Genomic DNA, 20,529 nt, shown 5'->3' with positions numbered 1-20,529 from the left:
AGTCTTTACTGGTCAGGCCAGCCCTCAGGAACCCCAGACCCTGGAGGCAAGAGAGAAAGTCTGGAGAAAGGAAGACTTTCCCTTGGTCGAGGAGGATCGGGTTAGAGATCATTTAAGCAAACTTGACACCCACAAATCCATGGGCCCTGATGGGATGCACCCACGAGTGCTGAGGGAGCTGGCGGATGTCATTGCTAAGCCACTCTCCATCATCTTTGAAAGGTCATGGAGAACAGGAGAGGTGCCCGAGGACTGGAAGAAAGCCAATGTCACCCCAGTCTTCAAAAAGGGCAAGAAGGAGGACCCAGGGAACTACAGGCCAGTCAGCCTCACCTCCATCCCTGGAAAGGTGATGGAGCAGCTCATCCTGGAAGCCATCTCCACGCATGTGGAGGAAAAGAAGGTGATCAGGAGTAGTCAGCATGGCTTCACCAAGGGGAAATCATGCCTAACCAATCTGATAGCCTTCTATGATGGAATGACTGGCTGGGTAGATGAGGGGAGAGCAGTGGATGTTGTCTCCCTAGACTTCAGCAAGGCTTTTGACACTGTCTCCCATAGCATCCTCATAGACAAGCTCAGGAAGTGTGGGTTAGATGAGTGGACAGTGAGGTGGATTGAGAACTGGCTGAATGGCAGAGCTCAGAGGGTTGTGCTCAGCGGTGCAGAGTCTAGTTGGAGGCCTGTAGCTAGCGGTGTCCCCCAGGGGTCAGGACTGGGTCCAGTCTTGTTCAACTTCTTCATCAATGACCTGGATGAGGGACAGAGTGCACCCTCAGCAAGTTTGCCGAAGATACAAAACTGGGAGGAGTGGCCGATACACCAGAGGGCTGTGCTGCCATTCAGAGAGACCTGGACAGGCTGGAGAGCTGGGCGGAGAGGAACCTCATGAAATTCAACAAAGGGAAGTGCAGGGTCCTGCACCTGGGGAGGAATAACCCCATGCAGCAGTACAGGTTGGGGGTTGACCTGCTGGAAAGCAGCTCTGAAGAGAAGGACCTGGGAGTGCTGGTGGACACCAAGTCAACCATGAGGCAGCAATGTGCCCTGGTGGCCAAGAAGGCCAACGATATGCTGGGGTGCATCAGGAAGAGTGTTGCCAGCAGGTTGAGGGAGGTGATCCTCCCCCTCTACTCAGCCCTGGTGAGGCCACATCTGGAGTACTGCGTCCAGTTCTGGGCTCCCCAGTACAAGAGGGATGTGGCACTACTGGAGCAAGTCCAGCGAAGGGCCACAAAGACGATTAGGGGACTGGAGCATCTCTCTTATGAGGAAAGGCTGAGAGAGCTTGGCCTGTTTAGCCTGGAGAAGAGAAGGCTGAGAGGAGATCTTATCAATGTGTACAAGTATCTGAAGGGAGGGTGTCGAGAGGATGGAGCCAGACTCTTTTCAGTGGTGCCGAGCGACAGGACGCGAGGCAATGGGCACAAACTGAAACACAGACAGTTCCATCTTAACATGAGGAAAAACTTTTTCACTGTGAGGGTGACAGAGCACTGGAACAGGTTGCCCCAAGAGGTGGTGGAGTCCCCTTCTCTGGAGATATTCAAAATGCGCCTGGATGCAATCCTGTGCAATGTGCTCTAGGTGACCCTGCTTGAGCAGGGGGGTTGGACTAGATGATCTCCAGAGGTCCCTTCCAACCTCAGTGATTCTGTGATTCTGTGATTCTGCCTATGGAAAGAAGTAATCAGGTCTTGTTTAGACTGAAATCATGTGTTTTCCTGGAACCTAGCTTTATATTCAGCTCAGCCCCGTTCCATGATGGTGCTCCGGAGTCCCAAAATAGACATTGTTGTTCACAGGAATCCTACTCCTTGGCCTTTCCAAGGTATATGGTATGCATCACATGGCTTCTGGCCAAAAGAAAATATTGTTATGCAGCTCCCTGAATCAGGAAGGTTGGCCATCTTTGAACTGGATGATTCTTCAGGCCAGTTCTCTATCAGCTGATCTCTGCCCTCACTGCCTTTCAGTACCATGTTATGAATGCTGAGAATTGTCAAAGTACAAGCATGCAGGATGAAATGACTTTGAAATAACTCTGTGCAGCAATTTCACCCAGGCAGCAGTTGAGGGCCAAAGGACTCTCCATTGTGTGGATGGACAAACAAACCTTTTCCATGAGGTGGAATGGGAAGTCCATAGGAGACCCCTGAAGAGGGAGGAGAGAAGGATTTTTGAGCAAGAAGGGGCCAGAGATCTGCTTTTTGATTGCAAAGTAATGAAAGCTTAATTAAGATTTCTGAAGAGAGAAATGTCAGTGTTTTGAACTGGCCTTCTCTAAATTTGTAAATAGCTAAATTAACTGGAAAAGGCTCTTCCCTGCTAGCTATCAGCTTCTTATAAAGGAATGTAACCTAAAAAGCTGTATAATCTTCTACTTCTTAGGAAGAAGACCCCATAAAAATTCATCAAATTCATCAAATGGCATTGTGGATGGAGTTTTCTGTTCATTAGGTGTATGTCCCTCATAAATCACATTTAGACTTGTATCGTGCCATTGAACAATTATATTATTAAGAGAACTTAGGTATTTTTGGATGAGCCTTAATGCACACATAATGCAATAGAAGTCTAGGTAAACTCTGCCACAATTAAAAAAAATAAAAATTAAAAAAAAAAAGGCAGTTCAATAAAAACCCTGCATAGCTCAATAGAAAAGTCAGGGAGATGAACATAGGGAAAAAAGTTGAAAAAAAAAATTTTTTTTCCTCAATGAGGATAAGAGGAAAGCCCTTCAGATATCTTTGGTTGAACATAAGCAGGAAATTAAGAGAGCTAAAAGTGAACTTGAAGAGCACCTTGCTCAAACTGATGCTTTTCATGTTCAAACTGATAGTAAAGTGTTCTTTAAACTCTTCAAAAGAAGGAAGTCAGGGAGTTAGTGGGACTGCTTGATGACAAAGATATAACAGGGGTGCTCAGGGAAGATTAGGCCACAGCAGAGAAATTTAGTGAATCCTTTGTGTCAGTCTTTACTGCTGAAGATGCTGGAGATTCCTACACCCAGTGCATCCTTTGTAGCACACAGGTCAGAGAAGCAGTAATAAACATATACATAAAGTATACATATACACATATACATATAAAATGTATATAAAATTTTATTAGAATATAAATAACATGTAATTTCCTATATTTTATTATATAAAATATAGAAATATTTATGAAAAATAAGTAGCATAAGTCACAGGAAAACAATCATAAAATGTGGGAACAAAGGGTTTATGCTCTGGGAACTAAGATGTAAAATACTTTGAGAAGAAAACCACTCAGGCCTCTAACATGCCAGAACTTAGGAAGCTAAGTACAGGAAAGCAATCCAGGAAAACCCTATTTCGCTTTCTTACACCTTTGAGACACTTTAGACACTAGCATTTGAGGCAGAAACTTCACTGGACTCCTAAACTTGTGCTGTTGTCAGAAGGAAATGGAATGGAAGGCACGTAGGTGTAGGAAGTGGTTTCAGGCCCTGGATTCCAGTTTTGCAGACATGCATGGCCACAATCCTCAGATAAACACTGAAAAGACTAAAGGTGGGATTCAGTTACCTGCTATAGTCATCTAGCGCTATTTTGGATGCCATAGAGTATCTGAGATATACACAAGGTGGTGGCAGATATGAGATAGCACCTCTGGGCTCACATCACATTTAGTGCTTCGGTGAACATCTGTCCTGGGTGATCAGGGTGAGTGGGCACCAGAGTCAGGGCACCAGAACCTCTGCACAGTAAATTGGGACAAGTAGGCAGCTCCAAAATACATTCAGTGCTCACCAATGCCGAGCTAGCCAGCACTGCATGAAGTTGTCTCTCGGTGCTCTCTGGAGCTTGCAAATCTGCATATTTGGTATTTAGACCTTCTGAGAGGAAACATCTAGTAGAGGAGGTCTTATGCATCTATTGCAGAACAAAAGAATGCAAAAATAAAGCTATAGCACCCAGAAGTTCCCAGCAAATAAGGACCAGTACTCAGGTGTTCATATAGTATGCTGTTCTAGAGCCTGATCTAATATCACTGAAACCCTGAACATAAGATTATTTTCTGACATTTGCTCTAAGATACATCAGGACAACGCTTACACATTACTTATCTTACAGTTAGTTAATACTAACTTGCATACTTGCAGTAGATCTTCTGGCTAATGTACATGGAGGATGCAGGATAGCCTGTGCAGTGCTGGAAATAGGCTAAGACACAAGCCTTAATTTTTTGCATCAAAAAAAAGGACACTGAATATACAAGTGGCTGATGCTAAAATTTCACTCCTTCTCTCCTCCATCACACCTCTTCACAAAGAGGGCAAAATACTTACATTGTCACTTTTCTTCTCCCAGAAAACCAGAAAGTCAACATATTCATTACAGAGTCTGACAGGTCTTCATTTCATATTAGCTGTGGATAACAGGATAGATGCCTGAGAAACAAAAGAAAGAGAGCAACATACTGCAGGCTGTAGCAGGGTGTCTTCCTTCATTTTCCTTTCTCATTTTGCCTGTGCCTTCCTCTTCTGTAAGCATATTCATATTGATTCCTTGGAGATTATTTCCTTAAAGAAAATTCTCTGTCTCCATAGATATTTGTTGGTTACATAATTATTTTACTTTCATATGAAGTATTCAGGGAAGCTTTGTCTCTGCTCTGTAGCTTTAAAGGAAGTATCCCAGACAACCCGCAACCTAAGATTTTCCACATATTCAGAGGTTGAGAGCAGAGCTGCTATTAAATATTGTTTTTATTTTTGCATACAGCAAGCACTGTGCATTCCCAGCTCTTGGTACAAGTCCGATCGTGGTTGGAATATGCATTTTATTAGTGTGGCTTCTCCTCATGGCAAGTTATAGTGTGCCATAACAAAATAACCTAAATGGTATTTTTTTTCCTGCAATTTGATTTATGATGGAAATTAGATTAAGAGAATGCTTCTCTTCTTTTAGCTGTTCTTATATGTTAAATTAATAGAGAACATTACAGAGATGAAGTGAGGAAAAGGAGGAGGCACTAACCTAAACACTACACAGAATTTCTACTTGTTCCTACCCTATGAACAGAAATTTTAATGAAACACAATCTGTGCCTAAGAGATTGATGTATTCTCCATAAAGGTCATCACTTCCCCATTCCTGGTGGCCAGTAACAAGTGAGGTGCCACAGAATCTATACAGTTACCTGCCCTGTTTAACATCTCTATCTATGAGCTGGAGGAGGAAATGGAGTGCATTCTCACCAAGTCTGCAGATAATATCAAAGTGGGAAACCAGTCAGTACGCTCAAGGGCAGGGCTGTCTTCCAGAGGGATCTAGACAAGCTGGAATAATGGGCTGATGGGAACCCTGTGAAATTCTGCCAGGACAGATGCAGAGTCCTGCCCCTGGGAAGGAAGAAGCACATGCAGTTATGAAAGCTGGGGATTGACTGCATGGAGAGCAGCACTCCTGAAAAGAACCAGGTGGACTTGATAGACAGCAAGCTAAACAAGAGCCAGCCCTGTGCCCTGGCAGCATTGAAGGCCAACAGCCAGTAGATCAAGAGAAGAGATTATTCATTTTTACCTGACGCTCACAAGACTGCATCTAGAGTACTGCATCTAGTTTTGGCCGCCAGGTGCACTGTCAGGACACTGTCAAACTGGAGCGAATCCAGGGGGGCCACAAGGATGCGCAGGGCTGGCGCGCAGGGACTGGGGCTCCCTCATCCTGGAGAAAAGAAGGCTTTGAGGGGTCCCAGAGCAGCCTTCCTGCATCTACAGGGAAGGTATTGAGAAGACAGAGCCTGGCTCTTCACTGCAGGGCATGGCAGTAGGACAAGACATGAAGCATAAATTGAAACAAGAGAAGCTCAGATTGGATATAAGAAAACCCTTTTTCCCCCATGAGGACATTCAAGCAGTGGAACAGGCTGCCCCAAGGCATTGTGCAGTCTCCATCCTTGGAGGTTTTTGAGACCCAGCTGGGTAAAGCCCTGAGCAACCTGGTCTGACCTCTTAGCTGATCCTGCTTTGAGCAGGAGGCTGGACTAGAGATCTCTTCACTAGAGATCTCTTCCAAACCAATTTTTTCTATGATTTTGTGTTAAACATAAAGCAAAGAGAATAGATAAAACCATGATTTAAGCTGTAGGTAAGAATGTGGAATATGAACAATCCCCTGCATTTTTTCATGCAAATTTGGAAAATAAAAACTGCTTTTGTATTTTCATATAAGCAGCTCCTCAATCAAAAACATTCATACTCACTTAATCTGTACACAGTATGGAATTTTGAACTATTAAAACTAGCTCTCAAAGTCTAAGGCCTAGTCTAAAAAGCTCTGCAGCAAAAACAACAACAAAGTCACTTTGTTGTTTATTCCTTTCTGGTGTAAATGGCACCAGCCAAAAAAAACCTTTGTGTAGCATGGCCCTTCCATGGGGACTCCATTATATTGATCTAGAAATGCATACACTCATATAGCTTTGGTTGGCTGTAGGAAACTTGTCACCTGTTAAACCAAATAGCCAGAATTTTACCTGTGTAATAAGGTGTACAGTTATGATAGATTTTACTGATATAGCTTCCTTTATGCTGTACAAGGAGAGATGTAGGCCTGTGATTATGGTAGAAATTCACCGATAGTCCTGCTGAAAGAACTGACAATTATAATATAACGTGCACTAGATTGTGATGCCTGTAGCCAGTTTAAGGAGAATGAGGCCTCTTCCAGATAAAGGAGCTATTATGAATAGAGCTGCTTGAATCCTATTTGATATCATGTTGATATACATGCATTATACACCAAAATTATATTAAAAAAAAACAACACAGATTCAGTCAATTTGTCTACTGTGCCTGGCTCCACAGCATCACCCATATTGAAATATCTCCATTCTGAGTGTATGTTTTGAATGGATTGGAGTAGTAATGGAGTACCTAGAGAAGAGAATACTTACATTATCTAATGTTTGTATGACTGGACATTTTGCAGAAAAACAGTATGTCAGAAAAAGTAGTCAGAATTTAGTTAACTTTACTGAGTACATGTAAGTCAGACTTGCTTTTACAGGCTTTTAAAGGGGACCAGAGGGAATCTGGAAGAGTGATAATACAGTGTAAATGAAAAAATATGAAAGGTGAAATACATAAACATACATAAAATTATACGTGGTTGGAAAAGTAGATGTTTCCTAACAGATATTTAAAGAATATAATCAATTCCTCTGTTTTTGCTGAGCTAAAATTTAATAGATTTATACTTCACAGGATACCAAATTCAGATATTCTGAAGTTGACCTTCTGTTAATGATTAAAATGCTAGCACAGACTAGAAGCACAGAATGAGTGTATCACAAGATCCCCCCAAAAGCCATCCTCCAATGAAACTGAGGATATTAGTTATATAAAAAAAAAAAAAGACTTTTGTTGCATTTTTTAATAATAGAGAAACCAAGACATCACTGGCCATGTATTATGTTATTTGCTTGTACTGGAGTAATGAAGAAAATTCAAGATCTTTATCCTACAGACACATAACACACACATATCCTTGTGCTTTTGCAACTTCAGGGCTAGCCATATATAGTGTGGAGACTCTAAGCCTTATTTAGGGGCATAGTCCTAATTACTTAAAAAACAGAACAAATTACCATGTCTTCCACCTTCTGAGAATTTATTTCACAAACTTTTGAGTCCCTTCCACCTCTGCACTGATAACCATCACCACTCCAAAGCACCTTTGCCAACCCAAGCCAGCACCCCAGACCAGCACTTACCTACACTCCTACTTGTCTTCCAAAGCCTGTCCACATCCCCACAAGCTCATCAACTAAAAATTTGGGCTATTTTGCCTAAATCTTGTCTTGTTGGCTGTAAATGGTTTTTGACATTAATCCCAGTGAAGCTAAACCACCTGCAATAAGAAGAAATAAAAATTAGTATTTTTTATCATAGTAAACAGTAAGTGCAGGGAAGCATAAATCAGGAATATATAATAAATCTATTATTAATGTATTATCATCTACACTTATTCAAACATATAATAAGGGAGCAGTATTTTCCCTGATTTATCTAACTGGTATTTTAGATGTTCAATTGTCACTGCTACCAGACCAATATAAAACTATTTGAAATAATCTCAGATATATTCTTAATGTATCATGAGAATCTTATATTAAACAGCACTATAAACATCTCTAGAGCTGGAATACAAGTCTTCCTCTCCTAACAGAGTGCTCTAACCACAAAACTACAGGGTCAGGATCAAGTTTGTGGTTGCAATTTCTAGTCCTATGAGTTCCAGTTATGCTCTACCTTATAGCTTCATAGCACAAAGTAAGAATGAAAGGCCTCAGGAGCAGCTGCGAGTTTGGTAGCATAGGCATCTCCTGGGAGATGTGGATGTGAATCCCCTAACCGGTGGTAAGAACTGAAATTACATATACATTGCATGCGCATGCTACATCATTGCTCAAAACCGTTGAGAGAATATAGAACCCCATTTTCATGGTTTTTTTGAAATGACAAAAAGGCAAGAGAAGGTTCTGGTGTAGGAATGAGGAAAGATGTACCTGTGTGCTCTGAGCAGGGCTAACTTTAAAGCCTCGGTAATAGTTCTGGCAGATGGTTATTGACAAGCTCGATTCCAATTCCCTGGTAGCTTATGCCAAGCTAAAATGGATGAGGTCAAATCTCACTGCCCATCTTGCCCCCGCCGCGCATTTTTACCCCTTCATTTGGTCTGGCACTCGCATGACTGGGCAGAGAGCCGGGCGGGAGTGACAGCCCGGCTGAAGACCGCTGGCTTTGCCTGCAGGTTGGTTTTTCAGGCGTACCCGCTCCCTGCAGCCAGTCCCTGCCCAGCCGCGCGGCTGCAGCCCCACCCCCCCCCCCGAGCAGCGCGAGCTGCCAGGAGCTGCGCCGCCCCGGCCACCGCAACGCGGCGACCTCCCCGCGGGGGCACAGCCGCTCGTGCGCGCCGAACCGGAGCGGGAAACCGCGTGCGTTGCGGTTCTCTCTTCTCCTGGGTTAATTTCTGGAGCTAAATAAAGCAGAGCGGTGGAACTATGCTCATCTGGGCTGTCTTCGCTCCCAAGGTGTCTCCTAAGAGAGCAACCTGCGTCGTCGTAAGAAAAGCCCAAGAGCCGCTCTTCTTCTTCCTCGAGCTCGTTTCGGCGCTGGCACCGCGCCGCCCGGCACTGCGCCCCGCACCCGCCGCCCGGAGACAAGCCCCGTCGCGTTACTCGCTCCCCGCCAGCCGCCGCGCGGCCCCGCACCCGCCTCACGGCGGCCCCGCGGCCTCCCCGCTGGGGGGCGCCCTCCGCGGGGGGGAGGCCCCGAGCGGGGCGGCCCGGCCTCGCCTCGCCGCGGCCGGCGGCGGCCTGGGCGCGCGGAGCCGGCGCTGCCCCGCTCCGCGGCCGCCGGGAGCAGCTCGCCCGCCGGCGGGGCGATGCCGTGCAGTAGCCAGCGCCGTCCCCGAAACGGAGCCCCGCGGCGCGGCGCGCACCGGCCCCGCTGCCCGGCGGCCGAGCGGCGCTGCCAGGAATGCGCGGAGCCGCCACCCCCCTCCCCCCCCGGCGGCTCCTCGCGACGGACATGTCGCCCCCGCGCGCCGGGCCCGCGCCCTGACCCCGCGCCGCGCCGGGCGGCCCAGGGCCGGCGAGCCGCCGAGTGGGGCGCGGCCGCCACGGGAGGGGGAGGAGGCGGCGGCGGCGGCCGTTGAGCGCCCTGGCGGGCCGGGCCGAGGAGGGCTGCCGGCTCCCGGGGCGGCGGCTCGGCGAACAGAGTGAGTCCTCGCCCCCCGGCGGGCTCCGCCGCACCGCGCCGCCCGCCCGCCCGCGTAGGGGGCGTGCGCGAGGGGCGGCCGCTGGCCGCGCCCCGCCGTAACCCGACCCGCGCGGCGGCAGGGGGCGCGGAGGGGCGGGTTGGGGCCGGGGGGCAGCCGCGCCGCGGCGCGCCCGGGCGCCTGGATGCGCTCGCTATTTTTAGCGGTTGCCGCCGCAGAAGTTGCCACCGGCGCGGCCGAGGGAGCGCGGTGCCCGGCGGCGCCGCCGCGGCTGGCGGGGCGCGGGCGGCCGCTCGCGGAGGCGCTCCCATGGTCTCCGCGCCCGCGGGGCGCCCTGCCCGCCGCCGCCGCCGCCGCCGCAGCAGCCGCCGCCGCCGCCAAAACTCGGGGGAAAGTTTCCGCGCGAGGCGGTGAGTAGCGGGCGGCGGCTGCGGGCTCCTGCCGCGGGGCGGCCGTGCGGCGGGGGGGCCTCGCCCCGGGGCCGCAGCGGGGCTCCGCGCCGCGACCGAGGCCCCCGCTACCCGCCGCCGGCGCCCGCGGGGGCGAGGACGGGGCCCCGCGGAGCCCCCGGCTTTCCCCGGGGCGAGCGCCCTGCGCAGCGGCGCCGGCTGCGTCCCGCTGCCTCCCCGTGCGCCCGGTCTGTCCCGGCGGGGGGGGGCGGCCCCGTTTGCCCCCTGAAGCGGTGACTCCTGCGGGCGGCGGGGAGCGGGGCCGCCGCCCGGGCCGGGCACCGCGGGGCCCCGGGGCGGCCGAGGCGCCGGCCGCAGCGGCGGGGCGGGCTTGGGCGCTGCAAGTTTTGCGAGCCGCCGCGCGGCGGGTGGTGAAGGGAGGGCTGTGCAAAGGGGGAAGCTTGGGGCTCCTTAAATCGTATCCTTCAGAGAGACCGCATTCTCTGCACGGGCTTGCATCTCCAGAGGAGACCGGACCTGCAGCATCCTCAGTACTTCCTGCCGTTGCGGATCTGATCTGAGTATCTCTTGTGTGTGATTTATTCCAGTTTCTACGGTGCCCCCTCTTCCTTCTCTCTCTCTCTCTCTCTCTTTTTTTTTTTTTTTTTTAACTTTCCACGCTATGGATAAGTGATTGATTGCATATCTTAGTGTGTGGTCTACTGTAAGTATTGCTCAGGAAGCAAAACTGAGCAGAATGTCTTTAAAACAAATATTGCAAATCAAATATTCTGAACATATGAACACATGAAGTAGAAGGTGTTATTGTTAGAATAACGAGCGTTTTCTCACAAAAAAAATCATTGTGGTATCTGTGAATTGGCACAAGGTTAATTCTAGAGCTCAGGTGTGTGGAGGTACACTACAGTTGCTTATCTTTTCAGCGAATATCTTGTTCAGAACATAGTGTTCTATTAACTTAATCTATTCACTCATTGCTTCAATTTCTTCTTCGTGTAACTAGAAAATGGGCACATTTGATCATCTTTCTGTTTTTAGTTAAATCAGAAATAACAGTGAAATAATTCAAAAAATTTGGTTTGAATTTGGTCCCATTTTATACATCCTGTGAACCTTTAAGCGAGTATTTACTGATAGGAAAAACTGCAATTAGACACCAGGTAAATAGGTACTTGACTTAAATCTGAAAGACTGTTAACTATAGCATAGACTTGTTTAGTCACATCAATAGTGAAAATGCAGTTGGAAATAGAATCAGTAAGAGCAGATTTGTTAAGTTTTATGTGAGATACCAGTGTTTATTTAAAAGATGCTATTTTAAATACTGAGACTAGAGCAGATTGCAATTGAAATGTTTTGTGGTTCTCAATGATAAATATGAATATTACTGAAAGCTGTTAGAACAGCTTAAAATGTTTAAATAGGAATGCAGCGTCTCTCAGTCTTGCATTACTAGAATTGCAACTTCGTGTCTTAATACAGGACATTAGTATGCTTTAATTATAAAAGATGTACAAACGAGACAGTTCACAATAGTTTCCTGAGGCATTGCTTCTAAAAATGCCAGAAAATGGTGGCAGTAGTATGTCAAATTTATGAAAGTAACTTCTGAAACTCTAATGTATAGAAGGGTCGTAGATACCCCATAAGTAATTTGGAGCCTAGCTGGTCAAGTATTGTTTTGATTACTCTGAGCTGTTCCGTTGTCTCCCAGCATTGACCTGTCTGCACAGCACAATGCAGCGCCATGCAAATATATAAACTTGGAGGCTCTATAGATGCTTTTTCAGAGGTGTTATTCTGTAGGGCTCTGCAACATGGCAATACTGCTCCCAGAATACGCTTGGGTGTCTGCACAGTGCTGGTTGAGTGGCATAGATGTAGAGCTTGATTCTGCACATTTTTATTAACAGAGTAGTGTGCGTTACCCTATCTGGTCCCTTGTGTCCATTTCCAGTAGGGAAAATTAAAATCTTTCATGGTAATTCCCTTATTTCCAGGTTGGTACTTTTCTTTTTTGCAATCTAAGGGTGAGAAGGTATAATAGATACTGGTGCTTTATTGATTGTATAACTTTTACTGCTAGGGTTTTTTTCCCATGACTGTCTGTAAATTTTTGTGGCTATATATACTCATTAAAGATAGGTCTTGCACCTATCAAAGGAAGCTTCCTTTTGCTGCAGATTTCTTTTCTTTTTTTTTCTTTTTTTTTTAAACAAAGCAAATATTTATCTTAGACTGCTAATGGGAGCATCAAGCTGAATCATTACAACGTTGTATATCTTATTTGAAATATCAGATCTTGGAGAAAATAGCTGTGAATATTTGTCATTGAGGAAGTACAATGGGCAATGATGCTTTAATTTTTTTCTTTTTGGGGGGGAAAAACATTTTATCAGGCAAATGACAACACTTTCATTCAACTGAGTTGAAGCATTGGTAGTCTTAAGTTAGGTGTCTAAAAGTTTTCAAGGCATTGCACATGTAATATCAAGAAGAGAGAACGAAGGTAGTGGAGAACGGAAAGGCAATAGCAAGTCCACTCAGTCCACATGGGAGTCCCTGAATGGTGGGTTTGCTAAAAGGTTGGGTTCCTTTTGACTAAAAGGATCTTGCAACTTTTTTTCAGCACATATTGATCTCATGAAAAGAGCAGAATTGCGATGGTAATTCCAGGAAGAGACAGTGTGAGGAAAGCAGGCAGAGAGGCAGCGAGGCTGCCACTACAATCGTGGTGAAGGCGAAAGGCTGACGCAACAAGATACTAGCTTGGCAGGAACAGATTTATGTCAGGACTTGAAGGAACACTTTGTGCTTGGGTTGTTTACCACAAGGGGGATCTTTCTTTACTGTATATGAATCCCAAGTTAAGTTCTTTGTGTGAGGTAGGTGTTTATTTACACATCATTTTAATTTGTGAGAGATGTAACAAACATCATCCTAACAAAGAGCTGGTTCTCAATGTATGAGAAACAAATTTTCCTAGTAAATTGTAACGGCTGTCTCCTGACAGAGACAGATGTTTTCCATATCACATTTGCTGCAGATTATGAAATGAAAATGCATTTAAGCATGTTTTTTTTTATTGACCCTTAAAAAAACATTATTCTGTTGAAAGGAAAATTGTGGCCTGAAACTCTGTTTTTTATTGATCATCTCATAAGTTGATAGAAAATTTGAAAACACTTCAAAGTGCCGGAGTGTCCTGCAGTAGGATGGAACTTGCTGTCTTGCCTAAACCAGGTAGTGTTCCTGGGATACCTTACTGCTAGCTGAGCATTTCAGAGGTAGAATATCATGCAGGTGTGCATGGCATCTTAAATGCTTTCTATTGAAGAAAAAACTGCTAGAAAACGTCATTGACCGGTGCTCCAATTGGATCATTAATGATCACTGATGCGTGAGATGATAGTTGTATTGATAAGTGTGTGAGTATGCACACACATGCACACATACACACGAAAGCATGAAGTTCAAAGCAACTGTTTCAGGTATGAGGTTATCCTGCGTCGTTTGTTGTCAATGTAGTGGATAGCTATACAATCACAGCAGTAATTAAACACTCTTTGTTTATATGAGTTTTAAAACTCACTCCAGCCATCATGCTGTACATAGTCATCATGCTAATCACATTCATATTAGTCTTTTGCCTTGCCAAAAATCCACCAACCACAATGCAAACATCCATATCTTCTAAGTCATACCTGTTTTTATAACTTTAACACTGAGTTATTGAGATATATTACTTGTATTCATGTAATGATACAGACTGCAACTAGTCTATTATACTGCTACACAGCAGAAATAGTGATGTTTGGTGGAAGGGATCCACTGGGTAGAAAGAGAAGTAACAGGACTGTATGGAGAACTTTGGAGATGTGGTGGAGACAACAATTCTGCATTCTGTGTGGGGAATGTAGATGGGAGGAAATGGAGCTCTGATGAACTTAAGAGAAAATTTTAACCTCTCTAAATTTGAGGGTAAGCACAGCACCCCTTCTTTTGAGACAGACTAGGCATTAAAGGCATGGAAGGAATTATACTTTCCTGCCTCACCTTTTCTGTGGTTATTTACAGAAACACAAAATGTATGAAAAATACTGTTAGGGTATTGCAGTATTAGACCTGTTAGACCTTTGGATCAGCAGAGATCACTCTGTAGGATATATAATGTGGGATATTGGATTTAGAATGTGTGGAGAGGAGATACTACACCAGCTTTACACTCATTAAGATGAAAGGTTTGGGGCTGTGATTACCTAGTAAACTTGTGTTCATAATCCTAGAACAAAGATTATGTATGAAGACATATTATAAATAAGAATAAAGAGTTGCTTTTGGGTACCATGTAAATATTGGAGAATAGTAAAGATGGAGATGCTTAAAGTTTAGCATTTAAAAAGCTGTTTAAATACTATCGTAGGTCCATTGCAGTCTTCAAACTCCGTTTGTAAGTAGGCAGTCCAAATATAAGGTAATATTTTACATGCTCTAGAAGGTAATTTTATGCAGTAGTTTGTCAGCAGCTAAAAGTAGTAACTGTGTGGAGCAGTAGGACACAGTTTAGCTTATTAGTAACAGTTCTGTCTCCTTACCATCATGTTGCATTGTTCAAATGATCAAATTGAGTTTGAAGTTTACTGCCTCAGGAAAAGTGAGATTGGTAAAACTTGGCCCTTCAGTAGGAGAAAAATCTTATAATCAGAAGTTGTTCCAGCACAGTGCTAAATGTCTATTTGCTTACACCCCAGATTGTCCTGATATTGCTGTGCTGGACAGTCTATTAGTTCAGTATTCCAGCTTTTGCAACAGTGCTGGCTCAGGTCTGGCCAGCCTGGCATTTGAGCAGAACAGAAGTATATTTGCCTATTCTTGTCCAGGTCCAGGAAACATCCAAGGGCTGTTTCTAGTCTTGAAAATCTGCTGCACTTCTAAAACACTAGGTTCATTTAAATCCCAGCGAATTGGCTCCACTTTCCGGTAGATCTCTAGTATGCAGTGATGGTAATCTGTAAGTAGAAACCATACATATATTAGTCAGTCCTGTGAACAAATATTTGTGTGTCTGGGCAGTGTGCGGCAGTTTTGCTTTTTACTCTGTACTTGGTTCATCTCTACACCTTCTTGATACAGCTGAACAACAGCTTCTGTATCTAACGGAGCTTGGGGATTGGATATAGATGGTCCGACTGTGAGATACAGTCTATAGGCCAGGAGAAACAGACTGACAGAACTGACATTTTATTTCAACTGAGGTAAGGGAGCATGCTTGTCACTTTTTGCTTTGCTTCACAAACTGCATGCCTACTGGAATTCCCGGCTGCATTCAAATGCTCAGGTAGCAGCCAAATTTCTGATATTTCTCGTTTGGCTTTTTTCACCTGCCTCTTTCACACACACGTAGCAATTTATATCAGTGTTACCTTGAGAATAAGTTGGTTTAGTGGGCTTCCCATTATCACATGACTGCAAATATTGTTTGAATCTGGTACTGAGTGCTTATGAAATTGTGTCTGCTCGAGAAACACAGTTTGACCTTGCTTTAACTTAGAGTTGCTCTCTAAGAACGGTAAAAAGCCAGAACTGTTCATCCAGAAAAGCCTGAACTGTTTGGTGTTTTGACTGTTCATGGGATTGCTTGTCACTTTATGTGATGCTGTGAAGAGTGAGCGAGGAGGTCTAAGAAAGTGAGATTGATAGTGCGGTGTTCTCCATGAGGCCATTGTCACGCTGTCATGCTATGAAGGTTCGATAGCAACGACTGAGACAGTAATATAATAATAATAAAAAAGATGTTTATTTCCTCACACAAGTTCTTGGATTAGTAACATCCATTAAAATAATGCGATTATTAATTTAGAAAGGATAACCTGAAACCGTCGATTACTGCGTTATTAATTGGAAGGACTGCTTATCCCTACTTGAAAGCTTTCTTGTTCACTCTCCTAGTGAGAGGGCTCTCAACCTCGAGGAGTTACCTTAACCCAGCGTCCCAGGAAAAGGGGAGGGGGGGGAATACTCACGGTCCAGCCGGAGAGGATGGTCAGGTCACGTTCCCGTCCCTGCTCAAACTCTCCTAGCTCCCAAGTCTCTTTTTATACGGCTGGGGCTCTGGGCAAACACTGCTTTTGCTGACTTTTAGCAAGTTTCGCAATCACAGGACTGTTTGTTTGTCTGCTTGGGAGGACCCTGCTGGCGAGGCAAGACCCCAACACCTCCGTATTGCTTCTTCCCCCCCCGGGGGTCCGTGCAGAGCAGATTCCAGGTGGCAGACTTCACTTCTCCAGTCTTGTTAATGCTGCCATTCCGCAGCCTTGCGCATATCAGGCCTTGCGCATATCGGTTGGTAGACGACTTTAGTCCTGTTAAGTCCTCTGTTCGGCAGCTTTGTGCACGTCAGCTCTTGTGCTCTCAGTTCTTCTGCATATCAACTGACAAACTTCAGTCCTGTTAACTCTTCACTCGCCCGTCAGCCATTTTCCTTCCAGATTGTGGTTCTTGCCCTTTTCTTCATGCAAGTTGAAGAGGCCTGAGTGCAATTACATTTGAGACTAAACTATATCTATTCTGCCTAGAGTAAGGAAGGTCTGGGGTAAGGAAAGAGAAAAACAATTAGAAGTAATGAGCTGGCATATCTTTGGATTCGATTACTTTTTATGGTTGAGCCTACTAATGGGAAGAAGAATGTATAACTGTCTTTGTAAGAATAAGAAAAAAGTCCAGAGAATGCTATGGAACTTTTACTTACAAAGAAACCCTCAGGAAAGCTATTGTTTTTGAAATTACAGTTTGAACCGAAGCACAGAGCAGCTGTAAGGGCTAAGTCAAATGTTATGTAAACAGTGCAGAATATAGTGTGGTCAAGGCTCCTAGGCTGCCCCAGCCCATCTGTACTTAAGAGTGCCCACGGATAAAACCTGGTTAGCTGTGCTTAGCTTCTCTGAAAGACTAAAGCCCCAAGTTATCAGGAATGATTTGCAGCATGCTGTAGGAAATCCTGCCTTTTTTTCCTGAATTCCTGTGCAGAAGTTCTTGGCTCATCAACATGTGTATCTGAAGCACACACAGCCAAAAATTTCCAGACTTTTTGCTTGTGCTTGTTCCAGCCAGTGCTAAACTGGGTCCAGTATATATAGATGAACTGTTCTTGCTCATGGCTGCAAAATTACTGCAGTAAGATCAGAGAGGATGAGAGATGGCATTTGGGACATTTTAGGTGTGATTTCTGACCTTTGGAGAGCAGCAGTGAGTCTCAGGGAAGAGTTCATTCATGCTAGCTGGTAGCACTGCACAGCAGAGGTGCTTGTTACTTGATATGGTCACTGCTGGCCTCCTGAAAGCAGGCCAGTTCTTCTGGTGCAGGACAGCTTGTACTGCAGGGAGGAATTGTAACCTGGGATAAGGAGACCTCCCTGTGAGGAAGGCTATTTTTGTGGAACCGTGTGAAGGGCTCTGATATCTTCCAGCACTTAGATGCATTTAATGAGGGTGACCATATCACTTCAGAAGACAGTTCAGAAGCAGCACTCACTTTTGTAGAAACAGTCTGCACTTCTTCTTCTGCTGGTTCACCATTAAGGGTCTTGCTTGAATAACTAATGTTATTGAAACAGTAGATAGATTTGAAAAAATAAATTTATTTGACTTTATTGGGTTTAGACACTTCTTCAGCAGCATGTAATTATGCACCAAAAGGCATACACAAGTGTGTTAACTGCAGAGGAGACTGCTTGACTGTGCTGAAGGCTTTGGCTTCAGACCCACAGGAAGGCCAGCCAGTGACATTAAGGAAAGATGGCATTTACCTATTTAGTTATAACTGCTGTGGAGGACCTGCCTAACTGGCATCAGAGCAAGGATGAGAGCAAGAATTTTGATATGAATATGGTTCATACACCATTGACTTTTCAGGCTTTATGTTGAAATCTGTAAAGCCAGAACTCTCATGTACAAGGGAAATAAGCAATACGGATATCTCTGATCCACCTTGAGACATGGATGAATGCACATAATGCCATGATGGAAAAAGTAATGTTTTTTTACTGTTGTACCCAGGCCCATGCATTTGCTATAGCCCGTTCTATTCCTCTTTCCCAATTATAAAGAAGGTAATATTTTATTAAAGTAACAAAAAACATTCTGAAAAACACTGCAGGTGCCTTTTCCCATCTCATTCTGCAACTGCAGACTGAAGGTTCTTTCTGCAAAAGCCTCATGGACCTTTATGGATCCAGTGGAAATAAAAAGTCTTGCTATCCAAAAGAAAGAACACACTGTATTTTGGACTTAGGAAGAAAAAATATCTCCTCCCCACTTTTGTGCTGTGCATTAATTGTTCACATTGACCTTGAGCCACATAACCAAAACAGAAGCTCCTGTAGTCATACAAAAGCTTCTATAGTCATACCGCTATTTTGTACACCAAAGTATAAATTTCAGATCTAATTAATTTTTAAAGAGTTTTGGCCTACCATTTTGAACATTATTTCGGGCCTAAGGAAGCTGAGAGCATGGTTAACCACAGGACATCTCATAGTAGAAGAGGGAGTAAGTTTTCCACGGTGGGCTAACATGTTCTAAAGGTGTTTCAGTTTGCCAGATCATGCAGAAAAGGAGAAAAGGTAATGTGGAATGAAGGGTCAAAAGCCAGGGACTGCATATAGATTATGGATAATTTCAGAAGGAAAATAGAATATGTGCAGATAGAAAGACCAGGATACAAAAACCTGGGGAATTGTTGGATGGTATTGGAAAGACTGAAGTTACAGGCTCTTACCTATTCGTTGGCACTATCTTAAGGTGAAAGCCAGGCATTAATCGTGTGACCAGTGATCAAACGAGCATGTTTAAGACTAAGCATAAAGATTTGTATAAGGATGTTTGACGTGGTTGGACTACACAGGAAAAGAACTCAAGATGATTAAAAATTCAAGTATAACTTGAATCGCACCCAGAAGTGTAATGTCATATAGATTTTGCTGTAATAGTTATGCCACTTTCCAGGTGGATCTGTGGTAACAACAGAAATGTTTTTAGTAGTGTGGAAGTTGTTTTGCAAGGGGCTTGCACTGCTGTAACTTCCAAAAGGCATACTGGTTGCAGTGTATTTTAGGAGACTGTCAATGCAGCAGCCCCTAACAAAAGGCAGGGAACTAAAGATGGTATTTTTGCATCAGATAACTGATACCTTTCACCAACTCATTCTATATGTGAATGGTTAGTACACATATTATTTGTTTATACTGCAGTTTTCATTTTATTCCTGCTACTGAAGCATGAAATGCTTCAGACATCAATAAAAATGACTGGCACCATTTGTTCTTATGGCTGAAACAGAAGGGGTATCTCTTGCTAATTATTTATTTGTCTGGATTTTTTTAAACTGTATTTAAAAGGTTCTTGCCAAGGAGCCTGGCCTGACAGAGGCTGTAATATGATAATCCTGTTTCTATGATGTAGATGTGTATCCTTATGAATACAGTTATGGGGCACAAAAAATCCATTTTTTTTTTCTTCTTCCCTAGCTCTCTTCATTGATTAGGTGTCTTGAAATTAGCATGAAAAGTACATTCATTCCCTTTCAGATTGTCCAGTACTACAGAGTAGCAACTTCAGTTGTAACCTCTAGATCTGGAAGTCAAACAGCTGTCTGTTCTTACTATTTTTTGTTTGCTCCATTAGGGTGGCCGGACTCCTTTGCCTCTTGAGCCACATGCCAAAACCACCATACAACTGAAAGCGGGAGTTGAATATGCTTGGTCAAGCAATTATTTTTCATTTAAGTTGTAAACCATTAAAACACTTTTTAGTGGATGTACAGGCACTCTTAAAATGTCACATATTTACATTAAAGCAAGTATTAACTTCCTTTATGCTGTCATTTTTCATAGGTACTGCCGAAGTAGCCTACTAGCTTGAAAATCATTAGACCATCAAGGGTTTTTCTGTGGAAAAATTACATGAGCTGGCCTTAGAGAGAAGGAAAGTAGCAATAGACTGAGAAAGGAGGAAGGAATCATTTTAAACTCTGCTGTGTCAGTGTCAATATTGACCAGGAGGAAGAAGGCAGTTTACTTGCAAAGACTTCCAAATGAGGATTTCTTGTTTTCTTCTGACTGCTTGTAAGCAGCTGTATTAAATAATTGACAAAGCCAAATATCAGAATGGTGATCCACAACTTACTGAACTTATGTACTTAAAGTTGACTTTGAACATTCTTTAACAGAACAATCCATAAAGAAGAATTACGGTTCCAAACTGTTGAATCCTGTGCTGCTTTATTGTATATAATCCATGTTGAACTTCATGCATAGTTATATTTAACAGACCAAGCAAGGTTGTTTTGTTTTGTTTATTCCATC

General features: G+C 44.2%; 1 protein-coding gene and 1 long non-coding RNA gene across 5 annotated transcripts in view; one reads left to right on the top strand and one right to left on the bottom strand.

Annotated features, from left to right (window-relative positions):
- Window positions 1–3,089: 3,089 nt before the first annotated feature.
- On the bottom strand, window positions 3,090–8,802 carry LOC106499513 (uncharacterized). Of its 3 annotated transcripts, XR_001295197.2 has the most exons (5): window positions 8,545–8,802; window positions 7,750–7,886; window positions 5,173–5,374; window positions 4,319–4,398; window positions 3,090–3,902 (listed from the first exon to the last, which is right to left on the bottom strand). It is a non-coding gene; the product is annotated as an uncharacterized lncRNA (long non-coding RNA). The 3 variants fall into 3 exon arrangements; XR_001295196.2 differs by lacking the exon at window positions 5,173–5,374 and having other exon boundaries at window positions 4,319–4,420; XR_001295198.2 differs by lacking the exons at window positions 7,750–7,886; window positions 8,545–8,802 and adding an exon at window positions 5,556–5,745.
- Window positions 8,803–9,685: 883 nt separating this feature from the next.
- The window catches only part of GHR (growth hormone receptor), a 140,918-nt gene continuing 130,074 nt past the window's right edge, over window positions 9,686–20,529 (top strand). The window contains exon 1 of one of the 2 annotated variants that reach the window (XM_067316739.1): window positions 9,686–9,758. The gene's annotated coding sequence lies outside the window, so the exon portion shown is untranslated. Of the gene's footprint in view, window positions 9,759–10,102; window positions 10,169–20,529 lie in introns of those variants that run through there. The other variant, XM_067316738.1, reaches the window with a different exon arrangement.

The sequence above is a fragment of the Apteryx mantelli genome, chromosome Z (genome assembly GCF_036417845.1).
Source record: "Apteryx mantelli isolate bAptMan1 chromosome Z, bAptMan1.hap1, whole genome shotgun sequence".
NCBI lineage: Eukaryota > Metazoa > Chordata > Aves > Apterygiformes > Apterygidae > Apteryx > Apteryx mantelli.
Note: the sequence above shows the minus strand (reverse complement) of the source record. Positions and strands in the feature narration are given on the sequence as shown.